This window comes from Littorina saxatilis, linkage group LG16 (assembly GCF_037325665.1).
Source record: "Littorina saxatilis isolate snail1 linkage group LG16, US_GU_Lsax_2.0, whole genome shotgun sequence".
Taxonomy (NCBI): Eukaryota; Metazoa; Mollusca; class Gastropoda; order Littorinimorpha; family Littorinidae; genus Littorina; species Littorina saxatilis.
This window is the reverse complement of record NC_090260.1, coordinates 44,313,410-44,319,410: the sequence shown is the minus strand read 5'-3', so window position 1 is coordinate 44,319,410 and position 6,001 is coordinate 44,313,410. Positions and strand designations below refer to the sequence as shown.

Sequence of the window (6,001 nt, the reverse complement as noted above, 5' to 3'; positions counted from 1 at the left end):
AAAAAAACACCATGTTATGACGTTCACATAATTGTTTTCCACTGGATGGAATTTTGTGGAAAAGAAAGCATGTTGTTTGGGAATTGTGTGCGGGTTTCATGCTTGGATATTGCACTATGCTGACTTGTCACAGGTCAATTTACATTTAACAATATTAGTTTTCAAATGCATCATCCTTCACACATTATGTAAACATCTTTAACATTAACACTTTGGTTGTAAAATGATTGCACTTTATTCAAACAGGAAAAAAACAAAAATGCTGATTCACAATGTACAATAGCAAAGGACTATTTTGAGTGGAGACAGTGTTCATCCACACTATAGATGCCCTGTGAAAACATTGGCCATAGATATATGTGAATTACTTCCCTTGGGTATGAACATTTATGAATGATTAAATGGGTGAAAGAAGGCCACACAAAATGAAAATCAGTAAATAACAAAATCACTTCCCTTGTGAGTAAGAACAGTCATACCATGTTCCAACTTTTTGCTAAAAATTCGCCCACAATGTGACCTTCAAAGTTAAAAAGGGGTAACTGAACTTCATGTTTGGATGTCATGGAGTCATGGAGTCCAACATGAAGAAATACATGTATAAGAACACAAGAATGTATGAATGACAAAGAACAAATGTTTGTTTTTGAATGTTTTATGTATGTTATTATTACGGACACAAAAGCTCAGCAATGCAATTTCTCTTTTAGAGATTAATAAAGTTATTGTATTGTATTGTATGTCAGTAAATTTTGAAAGCCCTAGATTCATAAACATCTGAAAACTGCTCAACGTCTTTGCATCACGGCACATTAATAAAAGTAAGAGTTAGTAAGACTGGCCTAACTGCTATGGTGAGGCAGTAATAACTCGTTGATGAAGAATTATTTGAATTCTGAATTTCGAACAAACAAATACAGTGTCCTTCCAAACCCCCTTTTCAGGCCTCCAAGAATAAAACAAGAAGAGCAAACGCTCGATCGAGTCACTTTCGCAGTTCTGAATATTATATGAGGCATCAGATGGACAGGAAGAAATTGCTATTCACAACACAATACAGATGTAAATAATTTGATGTAAAGAATAATCCTATAAAGTTTGAATCAAATCCGATGAATAGTTTCAGAGATATGATATTTCAATTTTTTTCCTTCAAGACATACCTGTGACCTTGAAAAAGGTCAAAGGTCACCAAAGCAGACGTCAAAGTGTAGAGGTCACTGGGAGTCACGTTCACATAAAATTTGAGCCCGGTCACTTTTATAGTTTCCGAGAAAAGCCCAACGTTAAGTTGTGTGTTGCCGAACAGAAAAGGCTAGTTATCTCCCTTGTTTTTCTGATAACGTTCGTAAAAGGCTACAGATGTAAATACTTTGATGTAAAGAATAATCCTATAAAGTTTCAATCACATCCGATGAACTTTGTCAAAGATATAAAATGTCTAATTTTTCCTTTGACGCTGACCTGTGACCTTGAAAAAGGTCAAAGGTCAACGAAACCATCGTTAAAGTGTAGAGGTCATTGGAGGTCACGACTAAACAAAATATGAGCTGGATCGCTTTGATAGTTTCCGAGAAAAGTCCAACGTTAAGGTGGTGTCTACGGACGGCCGGCCGGACGGCCGGCCGGCCGGACAGACTAACACTGACCGATTACATAGTCACTTTTTCTCAAGTGACTCAAAAATAAGCTGGTCTTAAAAAGGAGGAAATCTGCTTAATATGTAGGTAAATGTACAACAGGTTGTGAACAGAAAATCCAAAAATGTAAGGTCTGAAAAGCGGGGAAGTTTGAAAAGGGGGGAAGGGGGGGACCTAAAATGTGACGATCATAACAACCATAATTTATCTAACAAAGTTCATTCTGAAATCTTCTTCAGCGTTTGATTATGGAGAGACTAAATCCTCAGTTCAGATGTGGTCTTAACTCCTTGTCTCCCAGGTACACACAGTCACTATGTACATTGCATCTGTTATCATTCGGCACATATCCGCATCCTGCTTAGACTGTTAGCTTCAGTCGCTTCCTGTAACGTTGATCTAACGCCAGGATTCTAGCCTGTTGATACAGTTTCTACAATTCTGAGTGACCTGCTGCAGCACAGCTGGTCTCGGCTTAAAAAATCTTGGTCAACATAGATGGGGTACAAAGTGTTAAAATAAAGCGTCCTTCCAAAGTTGATGACAGGTCCCCAGAGTATTCACAAAATTATATGGTACTGGAACTGGAAGCCTTGCACGGCGACGAAAAAGATGTCCACGCCTACATGAAGAAGCATCCTTCACGGCTTCAGCGGAAACAGTCGGCTGGGGATGAGGACAGCACCTATGTAAAAAATATAGACAAGAACAAAAATATATGTCAATGGGAAAACAAAGAAACAAGTAGAGAAGGACCTCCCCACCTTTACACAGTGAAAATGAAAAACACATGTGAATGTACTTATGTTTTAAATCTCCCCCCCCCCCCCCCCCCCCCCCCCCCCCCCCCCCCCCCCCAATTAAGACCAATTATCCAAGATATTTTTCAGTCCTCAAAGGAGAATTTCACTGTTCTCACGGAACCCTGAAGAAAACTGAGCTGTGCTAATATATTATACAACTGCAAACATCCCTCAAATTCAATATTGCATGCCACTATACATTCCTCATAAAGGCACTTCATGCTCACGTGTGAAAACTAACATAAGTTTACAAGTGTGTATCTACTTATAATAATAATAATAATAACGGGCATTTATAAAGCGCCTTATCAGAAGTTCAAAGCGCGTGACAACAATACGTGTATAAAAAATTCATACAATCACTGTCAGATTCAAACAACACATCATGCACATCTCACATCCCCAGACTCTATGCTAAGGCCAAAAAAAAAAGAAGTCTGTTTACGGTATCCCGACCGACCCTATTTTTTTGCGCGACCCTAGACTTTTTTTTGGCATTTGGGAAAAAAAGAAAAAAAAAATCAAAATTTTAAAACAAAGTTTGTCAATGTTTTTTGGCAAAATAATTTGATGTTTTTTGGAGAAAAAAAAAATCCCGACCTACCGACCCTATTTTTTGGGCCGATGTTACCGTAAACAGACTATTTTTTTGTTTGGCCTAAGGAACTATCCGTAATGTTGTTGGAACAAGTGAGTTTTCAAATTGGACTTAAAAGATGAAATCATGTATGGAGAGTGACGTAATAGAAAGGGGAGTGAATTCCATAACTGAGGGCCATGATATGAAAACGTGCGGAAGCCATGAGCCTTGCGTTTAAAGCAACCTTGACGGAGAAGTCGAGCATCAGCAGAAGAATGAAGGGTGCGAGAGGGAGTGTAGAGGGAGACCAGTTCCGAAAGATAGGCAGGTGCCGATTCAGAGAATGAGAGATGATCTTGTAGCAGAAGCAGGCAGCTTTATACCTAATACGTTGAGACACAGGAAGCCAGTGAAGTTCTTTCATGAGAGGAGTGCTGCAGAGTGTTGTACTTTTTGCAAGGGTTGGAGAGTGGAGTCAGGGCAGCCTATGAGAAGGGATTTGCTGTAATCTAATCTACACAGAATGCAGGATGTAACGAGAGTTTTAGTGGCATCAACAGTCAGAAATGTTCTTGTGGAACCTATTCTTCTAGTTCTAATGTAGTACCTGTTTGTAGTGAACTCACCAGCAGGAGTATTGCATACATAATTACGCATTACTGAATTAAAGTAACTATTTTCAAAGCTTCTCGCTTACCTTGGAATAGTTTCAAGCAGCTTATGTTGTGTCTAGATCAGCAATCAGATCTTCACACTCAGCCTGCACTTGCTGAAAACTGGACATGCCTGTATCTCAATCAAGCTGTTGTTGCGGAGACAACGGAACCATGCTCAAGTCAGGTCCAACTGAAATAAAAGCATATTGTTAGCTGATAAATGATTTGATCAAGCAAAACCATGCAGTATTTTTTTAATAAAATATTTTGTATACCCCGCTAATGCAAAAATAATGTACTTATTTACTATTAGCATTAATTTTAGCTGGTCATTCAAACCAGAGCTTGTTCTAGAACTCCACAAGAACAACCATGGCAGTTGGCAATGGCACTGGCAGAATACAGATCAAAACAATATTAGTATTAGCCTCACCAAGGGTTGACTTCCCATCAAAATGAATGACGGACTGAATCAAACTTCAGAGACATTACAATTTTTCACAACGATTTTTTCAGCAAACAGCCATGTTTACCTGTACAAATGTATCAGTGATATCACTATGAGTATGACAGTATGACAGTGTGGTAAGCTTACCGACGATTCGTTCAGTATAGTCTTTCTATGTAAGTAGTGGTCCAGTGAACGATACCTTCCGCCTGTGGTTCGAGACAGAGATTAAGTTGAAACTTAATTCGAGAAGCCAAACACTGACGAATACTTACGTATTTTGAGCAAAACCCACGCACGTCGACCACAAGTTGATGTCTGCTGGAGTACGTAATCATAACGTAGAGGACAACAGTTTCACTTGGCTGGCTTCGGTTATTCCCTGTATCTGTTCCTTGCTGTTCTCCAAGAGACACCATGGTGCAGCAAGCTGAAGGGTGTCCTGTCGTATTTCCTCGAAGTTGTAGTAGGCAACCAGGAGGTGGGGGGCGACTGACCTGCAGCAGAATTCAAATCAATTAGTCAAGTCACTATGACATATCTTTATTGTTATCGCCACACGACGGGCGCTGTGGCGGGGTGGTAAGACGTCGGCCTCGTAATCGGAAGGTCGAGGGTTCGAATCTCGGCCGCGGCCGCCTGGTGGGTTAAGAGTGGAGATTTTTCCGATCTCCCAGGTCAACTTGTGTGCAGACCTGCTAGTGACTTATCCCCCTTCGTGTGTACAGTAGTCCCTTCCATTTCCGGCCCTTTCGTGGGCGTGAACCTACCCGGAGCGGCCAGCTTTCCCATGACTAATGAGTTTTCCTTCTATAATTGACTCTTAATGGCCGTTAACCTGTCTGACGCGGTCAACGGTCACTGATTTTTGCCCTAAGGTGCCCCTCTTACTCGACAGGAGCGGCCACTTAACGGCCACTTGTCACTTTCGCGGGTGAGCGCCTGTGGTGTGTGTGTGTGTGTGTGTGTGTGTGTTGTGTGCACAGACGGCACAGCACGAGCAGACGACATGAATACTTACGCATGCGCAAACTGTAAATACAGACATGCGCATACATGTACATTTACGGCAGTCACTTCCGGATCGATCACAGCTGATGTGAGTTTGAAACACTTGTTTATCTGACACTCAAATACATATATAATAATCCAAACAACACACATAGAAACATACGAAACAATAGCTTAGCCAGGACGATCGAGTTAAACACGCAAATAATTAATATGTATAAACGAAAGCAAAACTAACAGAGACAATGAATCGGCGGCTCGTGGATGATCGCTTTCTTTTCTTCATGAAAACTTGATCGTGTTTTGGGGTTTTTTTTTGGAGGAGGAGGGGGCCTGTAATGAACGGCCACCTGATATTTGCGGTCACCTTTGCAATGACTAATGGGTGACCGGATATGGCAGGTACTACTGTACACGCAACCACAAGACCAAGTGCGCACGGAAAAGATCCTGTAATCCATGTCAGAGTTCGGTGGGTTATGGAAACACGAAAATACCCACCATGCTTCCTCCGAAAGCGGCGTGTGGCTGCCTAAATGGCAGGGTAAAAACGGTCATACACGTAAAAACACGAGTGTACATGGGAGTTTCAGCCCACGAACGCAGAAGAAGAAGTTATCGCCACACCAACCCTAAATTTTTCCTACCATACTGTATTTGTTATCCGAGAGAGAAAAAAATCCATGTTGCAGACTCAACTGGAAAAATTCCCTTCTCCATCATCTAGTGGACAGAGCTCACATGATTTCAAACAAATCTTTTTTTAAAGTCACATACTTTGTGCGACAGTGTTAGTTTACTGTAACTGTAATTTATAAATAGCAAATTAAAAAATATCACTTATCAGATAATCAGCTAAATGC

The 6,001-nt window shown here is 40.7% G+C and overlaps 1 long non-coding RNA gene across 1 annotated transcript; it reads right to left on the bottom strand.

Moving 5' to 3' along the window:
* Positions 1-211: 211 nt before the first annotated feature.
* On the bottom strand, positions 212-5,671 carry LOC138951107 (uncharacterized). Its single transcript, XR_011450988.1, has 3 exons — positions 4,403-5,671; positions 3,721-3,869; positions 212-2,325 (listed from the first exon to the last, which is right to left on the bottom strand). It is a non-coding gene; the product is annotated as an uncharacterized lncRNA (long non-coding RNA).
* Positions 5,672-6,001: the final 330 nt, after the last annotated feature.